We start from the raw sequence: 14,312 nt of genomic DNA, 5'->3' as shown, positions 1-14,312 counted from the left end.
TACCTCCCCCTGCTGCCTCTCCTTCTTCCCTTTCTCATATGGTCCACTCTCCCCTCCTATCAGATTCCTTCTTCTCCAACCTTTTACCTTTCCCACCCACTTGGCCTCACCTGTTACCTTCTAGCTTGTCTACCTTTCCCCCTCCACCTTTTGAGTTTTGTTGAAGTGCCTTGGCCAACTGATCACTCATTTTCCTAGATGCTACCTGACCTGCCAGGTTCCTCCAGCATTGTGTGTGTGTTGCTCTGAGTAAATCAAATGTTATGCACATTATTATATTTTACAATTAATTAGAATAGAATCCAAAACCAGTGGAAGGACCAGGGATTGTTGTCTAAAGAGAAAATCAAAGAAGAATGAATTATTTCTTTTCTGCACTAGAGTATAATCACCTGCAGGTGCTCATCATTCACATCTCAAAAGAATATAAGGGATATACGTTTCAAGAACCTGCAACTCTTCATTCATCTTTTACCAAATATAGTCATCTCTCAGCCATTGGCATCCATGGGGAACAGGGAGTGTCAGTTGAATGAGAATTGCTCTAGAAAGTTATTGTACATCAGACACTAATTTTCCATGCATAAATCTTCAAACAATTTGCCAAACTATATGCCATATCCTTTAAAATTACAATGTTTACATTGCAATTTTACATTTCTAGGCTCAAAATTATTAATGTAAAACAGAGTTAGAGTAAATCTAATGAATGACTTTACTTATCATATGTATCTCCTAATCTCCAAAGAATGTTACTGCTAATAAGCCTACAATAGTACTGCCCTTATCAACATAAATAACTAAAAGGATATTTTTACACATATTTTGCAAGCATTTGAAATACAATTCACAGTCTGAGCTTATTTTCATAGAACAAAACTATCTTATGTGGACTCTACACACCTTCTTCACTCATAGCCCAGCCTGGGCTGAAGTACCATTTCAATAAAACCATTTACTTCCAAATGTCAAAGGGGTAGTGTAATCTACTGGCCTTGCCTAGATACTGAGTTCTTCAGATTCAATAGAACTTCCAAGAGTTAAAGTCAAAGGCTCAGAAGATTTAACAGAAAAGCAATTTCATTTCTTAACAAGTTCAAATCCTTCAGCAGTGATTTTCTAAAAGACATTTTCCTCTGGCTCCCCTACATCATCACATTCTTCTTCTTGAACTTTAGGTTTATTAGGATTCAAAGCATTTTCAATGATTTCAGCAATATTTAATGCTTCCCTAACTGAATCTTCCTTGTCAATTTCCAAACTCTTGTCCAGTTCAATTCTTGAAAATTTTTTCACTGTATTTTCAGCATCTGACTACCACTAATTCCATGGTTTCATCGCGCAGGCGCCATCTACTTCTCCTTATACACACAAAATCCTTCAAAAGCTTCTTCAGCAGATGACCCTTCTTCAAATGTGACAAGAGTCCATAATTTTCATCAACATCTTCACTGTGCTTCAATCTCCACGTGCAGGGCAGAGTAAATGTTGTATCGCTCATGGAATATTTTGACAAAAAATCTAAAATTTTCCCTTTTTAGTTTTCACCAGTGTAACATTTTTATAAACTGTATCATGCCCTGATCGATAGATCAAATTAAATTTATCATATTGGCAGGAAGAAAAATAATAAATTATTTTCATTCACAAGAAGGTGAATGGGATGGTTCGACATTAGGACATGACTTTATGATCTTGAGGCAATCCTTTTCTTTTATGCTGGGTACAAAATACAATGAAACCACCAACATGAATATTCTTGCATTTGTAGCCCCCTGGTAAGCCTCAGGCTTGCTGAACTCGCTTTCGTCTAGGGAGAGCAGCCTTCAGCCCCGCCAAACTAGGTAATCAAGTTTGTGTGGATGCTGGGTGATGTACCCCACCTCGCCAAATAACAGACAATACACCATATGCGATTAAATGATTACACTTTATAGATCTTACTGGAACTATGTAATTAATAGAGATAAAATATAAAAGGAAAGTGAAAGGCGCCAACCATTTCGTGCACAACAGTTGGAGCTCAATTAACAGAGACTCCTTTGCCCCATTCGATCCCCTCCGACCACCTCGACCCGCCGCCTGGGACCAACCACGGTGGTCGACCAGATGATCCACATGAATCTGTCTTCATCTCCTCTCCTCGCCGGAGACCCTGAGCCTGGGACTTCCACTCGGGGTCCATCCCGTCGGCCAGCTTACATCATCGCGTCTCCTCTCTTGTCCCCATCACGCCTTCTCCCTCAACACCCGCGAAAACAATAGCTTACGGACACACAAGAAAGAATAACATCTATCCCAATTGGTCCGTGCCCTCTCTTATCAATAACATAACTCAAACAAGAAGAGAGAGAGAGAACTCCTTACATCGCAGTTACTACTACAGAAAAGCCATTTAAATTATAACATAACAATGAAGCCATTTTGTTAGGCTTCACGGTAACATAAAAGAAGAAACCCCTTACACATTCATTATTTTTGAGATTTTTGAGTAGTGTGGGAGGGGGGAGGGAGTGAAATGCGGAATAACTTAAAAACAAATATGCATTTTTGAAAAAATTCTGAAATTGATGAATATTCTTAGAAATTGGTTACATGAGAACTTAGTGCATAAATACCAAATAAACAGCTTATTTGATATATTGCATATATTTCCTAGATGCTTGAAATTGGTAAAATCACTTCATTTTGGTTCCTGATTATTGTGTAAATCCAATTTAAAATACTTTAATATTATACTGTACATAAATTAACGTTTGAATAGATGTTGATAGAACTCTTTCAAATGCAAGTTAAATTACTTGAGCAGCAAACAATCTGCTGGAGAAACTCAGGAGGTTGATCATCTTCTGTGGAAAGAAATTGCCAATGATTAGGATCAAAACCCTGCATCAGGACATGTGTCTCAAGTTAAATTTGTTGGTTTAATAAGAGAAAGGAAAAATAGGTAATGTTTAACAAAACCAAAACTATTAACAACTGTCGAGCTAAGAGAGTGAGCGAGAGTTGGATGAAATGGATAATTCTTCGAGGTATCAGCAGCGCAGTCAGCTCTTCCTCTGATGTAGAATCTTGTACATTGCGAAACAACTGTTATTTCTTTATAATATATGATTGTGAGGCTGTCGTTATTTAATCCAATTTACAATCTTCTAACGTTTTAATGCATTGGAAAAGACTATAATCAGACCTTTGTAATGTCCATGTTAGAGTCTATTTTAGTTTGGAAAGTTATGTCCAACAATTATTGAATTGTACCTTTATTTTTAAAGGATTTCAGTAATCAGATAATTTCCTTAGATCCTCTGCTCTCCTTTGAGGTTGTTGCTTCTTCTGACATTTGAGAACTTCTCAGATAAATTGAAAAATTGTACCACAAAAATGGTAGCATTTTGTAATTTAATATCATATTTTTGAATGTAATTGTGAACTAATATTCTGATATGCTAATGAAAGTGCCATGGAAACTCAAAACAAACTTGGCATTTAGTTATTTTTAATAACCTTTGACTGGTAATGAAACATTTGAAATGGTTTGTCCCTTCATATTTCCATGGAAACGGATGGGTACAGGGCACCAGGGATCTTGACTGTGTTTAGATTGACACTAGCAAATAAAGGGTGGGCAGCATAGTGAATGTATCATTGTGATATAATGAGGTTCAGAGAATGTCATTTTGGAATCTATAGTTATCTCTTGCAATTTTGGCAGACAATTGAAGGAATCTTTCTTGAAACAGAGTAAGTAAGTTCTTAAATTGTGTAACTTTGAGTGACAGATCTTTCTTTTATATAAATTTTGACTGCAGATTACTCAGACATCTCACCTCTCCCGAAAGTTCCAGGAGTCTCCTGCATATGAATAGTGGCTCCCTGATGCCCGCAAATTATAGACAATATCACGGAAATCAATTTTTTTGAGAGCGAGCGAGTGAGAGAAAGCAAGAGAGAGAGCAAGAGCACGAGAGAGAAAGCAAGCAAGAGCGAGAGAGAGCGTGCAAGCAAGAGAGAAAGCAAGCGAGAGCTAGAGACAGAAAGCAAGCGAGAGTGAGAAAGAGCGTGCGAGCGAGGGAGAGAGTGCGCGCCATGGCAGAGTGTTCCAAAAAAAAAGAAAATATAAAACGTATGTCACCCCAGACTACACTAAAGTGTACCCCTGCCTAATAGGGGTCAAAAATAATGGCAGTGTTGCTCGCTGCACTGTTTGCAACAGTGACTTTTCTATTGCCCATGGTGGGTTAAGACTGTAAAAGACATGTTGAGGTGAGTTTAACAGGTGTCATTCATTCATTAGCATAGCTAACGTTATTTAAACTAGCTGGCTAGCTGCTAAGGAGCTACTCTATTGCAGACATCCCACCTCTCCTGGAAGTCTCGGGAGTCTCCCGCAAATTGATGGTGCTACCTCCCCGAAATGAGTTTTTGCAGGGTGGGATGTCTGGGTTACTGTTGGTTTAAATTTCTTTCCACAATGTATGAAGATTCAGAGCAGGATGCAATTGTGGCGCCATCTGCTGGAGTTAATGTTCATTGCTCAAATAAAAAAAATATAGTCTTAGTTAAATGCTCAATATTTTATGTGTTAGTTATTTCATTTAAGTGATTCATATGTTCTGAAAGTTATAAAAATCTTCTAAACCTTTTTCCTTTCTATTGATTGTTCCCTAAATCTCCAGCCATGTTTGTGGGAGAGCTTGTTCTTTTATATCTTTTACTGTTGGTGCTCCTATAAATGTGTTACACCAATAAGCCATCCATATGTAGGCAGGTTATAACAACTCTGACCAATGCCAATATATCGGTGATATGGTGATATCAGCAGGGCAAAAATCTTAATGTTTAGTTGCGTTTTATAATACTACATCATTATGTCAGAACTGAAATACAGGGCACTGCAGCTTCAATAAGATTATTAGCTTTCCTAAACTTAAAGATATTTTAGTGACAAGCAGAACTTCCTTACCGCCTTTCGTGATGGACTGAACTTATTTAGCATCTGTCTTTACATTGAAGTGGTTACGAGGCATGAGAGACCCAAGCAGCAGGATTTAGTAATCAGCGTGCAGCATCAAAATAGATTTCACTAATTTATCCGATCACTGAACTTTACATAATTAATAGCAGCTAGGTAGTGGTTGCAGGTGGGAGGTTTATCCTGTTGGCCACAGGATTTATGTGTAGAGTACTGTATAGTGCTAAGAATCCTTTGTAAAATATCTCAGCAGAGCAGCAGTCACACTTGGCAGCCAGAATGATATGCTGCAGCATTGGAAGGAGCAATTGTTATGAGTTGTGCATGGATTTACAGCTGTTTTATAGGTTTTGGGCAAGTGTATGCAAATAAAATACTAAAGGCAGCAATACATAACCCGGGAATTTTCTGAAATGAACCTTCTTGAAACACATTAATAAGAACACCCATCCTACTGCATTTCTCCTGCTGCGTTACCAATGTTGCAGTCCAGAATGGTTTAGAAGCTAACTGACTGCAGAATGTGTGGAAATTATCACAGATCAAATAATTGTAAAAATAATTGCACATTTTGTTCCTTCATCTGGGATCAATGAAATTTATATACTGTGACAAGGATCAGAATGTATTTCTCCTGTCTGAGATCGGTGACTTAGTAGACCATAAATAACCTTGATCTTTCATGTAGTTCTTCCAAGAGGACCACAACCTTGCCATGGTTTGAAGGCTTGCATGCCTCAATGACCCAGAGAACTATGCTGACTGGAGTCAGGGCTTTATAATTTGGTTCTTGATAGGGTAACCCACCCAATTTATAGATGTCTAAGGGATAGTTTTTTAGAACAGCTTGTTGTTGAGCCCACTAGGGGATTGGTTGTACTGGATTGGGTGATGAGCAATTATTCAGAGGTGATAAGAGAGTTTAGGGTTAAGGAACCCTTAGGGAACAATGATCACAATATGATCACGTTCACTTTGAGATTTGAGATGGAGAAACTAAATTCCAATGTGTCAGTATTTCAGTGGAATAACGGAAATTACAATGGCATGAGAGGGGAACTGGCCAAAGTTGAACAGAAAGGGACATTAGCAGGAAGGACAGCAGAGCAGCTATGGCTGGAGTTCCTGTGAAAAAAATGAGGGAAATCCAAGACAGATATATTCCAAATAAGAAGAAATTTTCGAATGGAAGACGGACGCTACTGTGGCTGACAAGTGAAGTCAGAGTTAAAATAAAAGTAAAAGAGAGGGCATACAAGGAAGCCAAAGGATTAGGAAGCTTACAAAAACTTGCAGAAGGAAACTAAGAAGGTCATTAGGAAGGAGAAGGAAAGAAGCTGGCGACTAATATCAAAGAAGATACTAAAAGATATTTTGAGTATATAAAGGGTAAAAGAGAGTCAAGGGTAGATGTAGGACCAATACAAAATGATGCTGGAGATATTGTAATGAGAGATGAAGAGATGGCAGAGATGCATATTTTCCAACAGTCTTCACAGTGGAAGATATCTGCAGTATACCGGACATTAAGAGTGTTAAGGAATTGAAGTTTGTGCAGTGAAAATTACAATTGAGAAGGTGCTTAGGAAACTTAATGGTCTGAGGGTGGATAAATCTCCTGGACCTGATAGAATGCACCCTCATGTTCTGAAGGAAGTAGTTGGAGAGACTGCGGAGTTATTAACAATGATCTTTCAAGAATCAATAGATTTTGGCATTGTACTGGATGACTGGAAAATTGCAAATGTTATTCCGCTATGTAGGAAGCGTGGGAGACAGTATAAATGAAACTATAGACCTGTTAGCCTGACGTGTAGTTGGGAAATTGTTGGAATCAATTGTTCGGGATGAGATTATAGAGTACCTGGAGGCACATGACAAGACAGGCCAAAGTCAACAGGGTTTCCTGGAAATCTACTGAAATTTTTTGAGGAAATTACAAGCAGGGTAGACAAAGGAGATGCAGTGGATGTGGTGTACTTGGATTTTCAGAAGGCCTTTGACAAGGTGCTGCACATGAGGCTGCTTAGCAAGATAAGAGTCCATGGAATTACAGGGAAAGCGTGGGTGGAGCATTGGCTGGTCAGCAGAAAGCAAGAGTGGAAATCAAGGGATCCTACTCTGGCTGGTTGCCAGTTACCAGTGGATTTCCACGTGGGTCAGTGTTGGGGCCACCGCTTTTTACGATGTATGTCAATGATTTGGATTATGGGATTAATGGATTTGTGGCTAAATTTGCCGATGATCCAAAGATAGGTGGAGGAGTGGGTGGTGTTGAGGAAGCAGAGAGCATGCAGAGAGACTTAGATAGTCTAGGGGAATGGGCAAAGAAGTGGAAAATAAAATACAATGTTGGAAAGTGTATGGTCATGCACTTTGGTGGAAGAAATACATGGGCAGACTATTATTTAGATGGGGAGATAATTCAAAATGCTGAGGTGCAAAGGGGTTTGGGAGTCCTTGTGTAGGATACCCTAAAGGTCAACCTCCAGGTTAAGTTGGTGGTGAAGAAGGTGAATGCAATGTTGGCATTAACTTCTAGAGGTATAGAATATAAGGGCAGGGATGTGATTTTGAGGCTCTATAAAACACTTGTGAGACCACACTTGGAGTATTGTGTGCAGTTTTGAGCTCCTTAGTTTAGAAAGGATATACTGAGAAGGGTTCAGAGAAGATTCACAAGAATGATTCCAGGAATGAAAGAGTTACCATATGGGGAACATCAGGCAGCTCTTGGGCTGTACTCTCTGGGGTTCAAGAGAGTGAGGGGGGATCACATAGAAACATTCTGAATGTTAAAAGGGCTGAACAGATTAGATATGGCAAAGTTATTTCCCATGGTAGGGAAGTTTAGGACAAGAGGGCATGACTTCAGGGTTGAAGGACATCCATTTAGAACAGTGATGTGGAGAAATTACTTTAGTCAGAGGGTGGTAAATCTGTGGAATTTGCTGCCATGAGCAGCTGCGGAGGCCAAGTCATTGGGTGCATTTAAGGCAGAGGTAGATAGGTTCTTGATTAGCCAGAGTATCAAAGGGAGTGGGGATGACTGGAAGAATTGGATCAGCCCATGATTGAAAGGCGCAGCAGACTCGATGCCCTAAATCCAATGGTGTACCAGGCAGTAAGTTTCATGAGGTTATCTTTCATGAATTAGAACTTTTTTTGGAGTTGGGAACTATAATTAGATTTTGGAGTCAAAAACTTCAGTGCAAAATCACTATTGTGTGCTGGAATAGATACAGTAATGATTATACCATCCTGAAAGGATTGATCATTACTCAGTGGTTTAGGGTCCTGGAGTGCAATGTTTTTAAAACACTGAAACTTTCATAAAAACCGTTCAATGTACAGTCTAGAAATAAAGACTGATTAGTTTCCTTTTCTAAAGTGCACATAGACAAAAGAGAAATTTAAATCTGCAAAGATGGAGTAAGTGAACTCTTCTTGTGAAATCATGCCCTTTGGAAAAATGGATATGGTACTTCCCCATGCTATAAACAGTGGCATTTTCCCAACACCTGGTCTGCACCTCATGTCATAATGCATATTTCTGTCTTTATCATCATTGGTTGAAGTTCAAAGTTATAACCTACAATCTCCATTAAACAGTCATGTAACAAGCAAACCATTGTGTTATCTACTTGCTTTTTTATTACCTGCTATACAAAAGTGAGATCAAGTTCAGGTTAAAGTTCAAGTTTATTTTCATCTGATTGTACATATCTCCAACTAAACAAAACAACATTCCTCTGGTCCACAGTGCACCCACAAAACATATATCACATACAGCACATAAAACAAAATATTATTAGAAATAAATTAACAAAATGTAATTCAAAATGCACAGGTAAACAGTACTGTAAACATGTGAACGACTCTATGGCGAGGTAGCCACCCCTAGGTTGCAGGATACAGGTAGCAGGGTGACAGACAGTTGAGGAAAAGGGAATAGGCAGACAGTACAGAGTCCCCATGTGGACGTTTCCCTCAACAGCAAGTACAATTTGGATACTTTTGGGGGCAGTAGAGGACAACCTAACAGGGGAAAGCTGCAGTGACCAGGACTCTGACACTGAGTCTGTCTCAGAGGCTCAGAGGAAAGGTGGGGGGGGGGGGAGGTGGTGAAAGAAGAGGAATGCAGTGGTGAAAGGGGATTCCATAGTTAGAGGAGCAGATAGGAGATTCTGTACATGTGAAAGATACTTTCAGGTGATAAGTTGCCTCCCAGCTGCTAGGGATGGCTTGGATCAGGTCCAGCGGTGAAGGATGAACAGCCAGATGTCGCGGTACATATTGGCACCAATTGACATAGGTAGGAAAAGGGATGAGGTCCTGAAGAGAGAATATAGAGAGCTCAGCAGAAATCTGAAAAGCAGGACCTCAAGGGTAGGAATCTCTAGATTTCTGCCTGGGCCATACATCAGTGAGGGTATCAAAAGGGTGAACTGGAATTGAATTGAATTGAACTGACTTTATTACTTACATCAAACAACAGGAATTCTGCAGATGCTGGAAATTCAAGCAACACACATCAAAGTTGCTGGTGAACACAGCAGGCCAGGCAGCATCTCTAGGAAGAGGTACAGTCGACGTTTCAGGCCGAGACCCTTCGTCAGGACTAACACATTACTTACTTACATCCTTCATATTCATGAGGAGTTAAAATCTATACATTACGTCTCCATCTAAACGTGCAATGTACAATTTATAGTAATTTATAATAAATATTACGTAAAACAGGACAGTCAATATAACATAGAAATACAGTTGTGTCAGCATGAATTAGTCAGTATGATGGCCTGGTGGAAGAAGCTGTCCCAGAGCCTGTTGGTCCTGGCTTTTATGCTATGGTACCGTTTCCCGTATGGTAGCAGCTGGAACAGTTTGTGGTTGGGGTGACTCAGGTCCCCAGTGATCTTTCGGGCCCTTTTTACACACCTCTCTTTGTAAATGTCCTGAATAGTGGGAAGTTCACGTCTACAGATGTGCTCTCTGCTGAGTCCTGCGATTGAGGGAATTATAATTCCCATACCAGGCAGTGATGCAGTCAGTCGAGATGCTCTCAATCGTTCTCCTATAGAAAGCTCATATGAGTTGGGAGCCCATACCAAACTTCCTCAACCGTCTGGGGTGAAAGAGGCGCTGATGTGCCTTTTTCACCACACAGCTCATACGTACAGACCACGTGAGATCCTTGATGATGTTTATTGTGAGGAATTTAAAGCTGTTCACCCTCTCAACCCCAGATCCATTGATGTCAATAGGGGCTAGCCTGTCTCTATTCCTCCTGTAGTCCACAACCAGCTCCTTTGTTTTTGTGACATTGAGGGAGAGGTTGTTTTCTTGACACCACTGTGTCAGGGTGATGACTTCTTCTCTGTAGGTTGCCTCATTATTATTTGAGATTAGGCCAATCAGTGTAGTGTTATCAGCAAATTTAATTAGCAGATTGGAGCTGTGGGTGGCGACACAGTCATGGGTATACAGAGAGTAAAGGAGGGACTGATGAATACATGGCCTAGGGCAGGTGGTGCAAGAGGCAGGGTTTTAGATTTCTGGATCATTAGGAACTCTTCTGGGGATGGTATGGCCTGTACAAAAAGGACCTGGATATGAGAGGAATCAATATCCTTGTGGATGAATTTACCGGATCTGTTTGGGAGGGTTTAAATTAGTTTGGCAGTGGGATGGGAACCAGAGCAATAGGTCAGAGGATGGGGCAGTTGCCATAGAGAGACTGTAGATGCAGCATGTTGTGAGACTGTGAGGAAGGATAGGCAGGTTGTAGTCAGTGGGATGGGTTGAAGTGTATCTATTTTAATGTAAGAAGTATCCGGACCAAGGGAATTGAACTGAGAGAATGGGTTTGGTCATGGAACTACAATTTTATAGCTATTATGGAGGCTCGGCTGTCACAAGAGCAGGAATAGATGCTGGATGTTTCAGGGTTTATGTGTTTCGAAAGAAACGGAAGGAGCTTAGCGAGGTGGGAAAGTGACTTTGCTGTTCAGGGATAGTATCTCAGCTGCAGAAAGGGAGGATGATGTGGAGGGATTGTCTACTGTGTCAGTGTAGGTGGAAGTCACATTTTTCTCCCATTAAAACCAATAGAGAAATAGAATTTGTTGTTTCTCATTGTTTAAGCTAAATTCATGTGGAACTTAAACACTTAATTTATGCATTAATGAAAATATTCTAAAGGCCTTTCACAAAGAATGGACCAAAAACAATGAGATCATTACTTTTCTGGACATTTATGAAAAGTTGCATCAATACACCAAGATTTAAGGAGATTTTTTTTGAAATGAAGTGAGGAGTGGCAAGATGGTAGCACTGGGGAATGTCAAACAGCCCAGGACAAGTTCAGTGGGGTTGGCATGAGTGGAGTGAGCAGTTGGGTGGAGATCACCCTCTGATTGATGGTTGGAGCTCAGCTCAGGATCAGGGCAGAATGCCACTGTGGATGGGATTGAGGTGAAGGCTTTGAGTCAGCCCAACATGACCATTATCAGTTGTGCCCTCAGTTGCTTTGTATTAGAACCAAAATGTACTGGGTGAACAAAAGGATGATGTACCATAAAGCTTTAATGCCTATTTCACCTGGTTAAACTTTTTGGGATGAAACAAGATGAGAAGTTGGTATTGGATGAATTGAAGGTAGTTTTGTGGAACAAAGCCTGAGGAAAGGTGAGATAAAGGATTTAACTAGGAAATACATTGGACTGTCCTCTGGTAACATGGGATATTTGCTAAATAATATTCTATTTTTAACTCAGCTGTAGCATTGGGGATACAGTATTTAACACTCCATCAAAATATTAAGCAATTTAATGTTACAAATTCACATTTACCGATACTGTTCCAACCTTGCATCCACGATTAACCTAACCTCACAGAAAACTTCACTCCTTGACTCTCATCAAGTCTTTTCTTAAAGCTAGCCCAGAGTTTGAGGTTTAAAAAAAACACTGCAGATCCTGGAAACCCAAAATAAACACAGAAAATGCAGGAAAGCCGCAGTAGGTCAGGCAGCATCTGTGGAACTAGAAATAGATGATGCTTCATCAGCATTTGATATTTGTTCCCAGGAGTGACTCATTCATTTTAAAATGTTACCCATGTCTACAAGTCAAGCTTTGCCCATTTCTAGTTCTAAATTTCTCCAGCTCTGTTACACGTTGAGAGTTCTGCTTTCCTCCAAATCTGATATTTTCCCCATGTTTAGTTTCACTTACTATTCTATTTTTAACTAGCTGGATGAAACATTCTGGATGTTCCTCTTAAATTTAACCCCCTTGTACCTCCTGCTCATCTTTCCATAGAGAATTTCTTGAAACTTTCTTCTTCACCCAAGTATTTTTCGCTAGCCTAGCACCTTCAGTTTTGTTTAATACCATCTCAATGACCTGCACTGAGGCATTTCACTTCATTAATATTTCTTTATTGCTGCACTGGTTAAGACAACCATACTATTGCTTGATGTTGGCAGATTTCCTCTTCTTTAACCCTGTCCTCTTATATTCCTAACTTGGCCGAACATGCTGAGTAGCGAAGATGATGACTTCCATGACATGCAGCAGAGACTGAGGCTTGTTATCCTTTTAATTTTAGACTACCCCTTGAAAGAAACCTAAAAGTTTCTAAATCCTTAAGTATCACTTGCATCCATTAAGACATTAGGACGACTGTTGTTTTAGAATAGAACAATAATGTATAGTTAGCTATAAAATACGACAACGTACAGAACTAACCAATTCATTAATTGAAATTGGAGGAAATTCATTGGTCGTTTTGCTTATCAATAAAACATTAAAATTTTCAGACCTATTATTAACATCCTCGGCAATATAATAGTGTAACAAGGTCCAATCAAAATTAAATGTCTGATTTTAAACTAATTGTAGCTTTGATCATTTTGTTAAGTTATAATGGAATGTCAGTATTGCTGAATAGAGAACAAGGTCGTGCGGAAGTGTGAGAATAGTAGGGTTAGTGGGGGGAGGTGAGTGCTGTGATTGTGGGGGGAGGGCAGTGTCAGAGAGGGAAGTGGTATGGTTGACAGAATCAGCGTAGGGTTTTTGGGAGGGGGAACTGGTAGGGCTGATCGAGGACAGGTTTGGGGGCAGGGCTGAAGTGATTATGGAGAAGGAATGAACCCATGAGGCAGGGATTTGTGAGTACTAGGACTGGGAGAGGGAAGGGAGCTTTGTGGATGAAAGGGAGACAGAGCCAATGTCTGGATGGTGGACAGTAATAAAACTGAGCAATGGCTGTCGATTAGTGGCACCATCAAGACTTTTGTGCTTATGAGAATTTGAAGCTTTGCTGCATCTTACCTTTCTATCTTCCTAACCACACCTCTTTTATATCACTGTTGCTCTTTATCAATACATTTTTGTCTCTTGCCTTCTCCATTCCACCTGCTCTCTACCAACCCTAAATAATGAACCATTGCCTGCATTGGAACTCAGTCCAAGCAATCATATTGCCTGTAATTTGCCTATTATCTTGCTACACAGGACTAACTGTAATAAATCTGTGGAAGTGCATTTTTAACATTTTTATAATTATTAATGACTTTTACATTATCAATGTCTTCTGGAAAGTGAAGAATTATACTGTATGTATGGACGCAAACATGAGGAAATCTGCAGATGCTGGAATTTCAAGCAACATGCACAAAATGCTGGTGAATGCAGCAGCCCAGGCAGTATCTATAGGAAGAGGTACAGTTGACGTTTTGGGCCGAGACCCTTCGTCAGGACTAACTGAAAGAAGAGATATCTCTTCTTTCAGTTAGTCCAGACGACGGGTCTTGGCCCAAAACGTCGACTGTACCTCTTTCTATAGATGCTGCCTGGCCTGCTGTGTTCCACCAGCATTTTGTGTGCTTTGCCTGTATGTATGGAATCTGATTTCTTTAGTCAGATTGTTAGAAATCTTAAAAATGCCAAAGGGTATTTCACATTCTTTTCCTTCCTCCCCAAATCCACTTTATTTCCATCCTATCATTTGTTTCTTTATACATAATGTAGAACTCACCTACTCCATTTTACCCTTTGTTTCAATCCTTCCACTGTTCACTCACAATCCTTGAATCACTTTAGAATTGAATTAGTTAATCACTTGATTAAGGATTATAACTTTCATCTCATTGTATTCGGTAGTTTAATGCAAAATGTTTAACTTGGATTTGAACTTATATGACAAAGTACTTTATGAGAAAATGTGCAGGCTCAGATCTTTTAGGGCACAAAGCAAAGTGACCTGCAAAATTTGGTCAAATCTGTCCTGAGCTTTTTTTGGCTTACAGGAAGACAGATGTTGGAGATAAAGC

The sequence above is a fragment of the Mobula hypostoma genome, chromosome 7 (assembly GCF_963921235.1).
Source record: "Mobula hypostoma chromosome 7, sMobHyp1.1, whole genome shotgun sequence".
NCBI lineage: Eukaryota > Metazoa > Chordata > Chondrichthyes > Myliobatiformes > Myliobatidae > Mobula > Mobula hypostoma.
The sequence above is the reverse complement of the archived record's forward strand: the minus strand, read 5'-3'. Positions refer to the sequence as shown.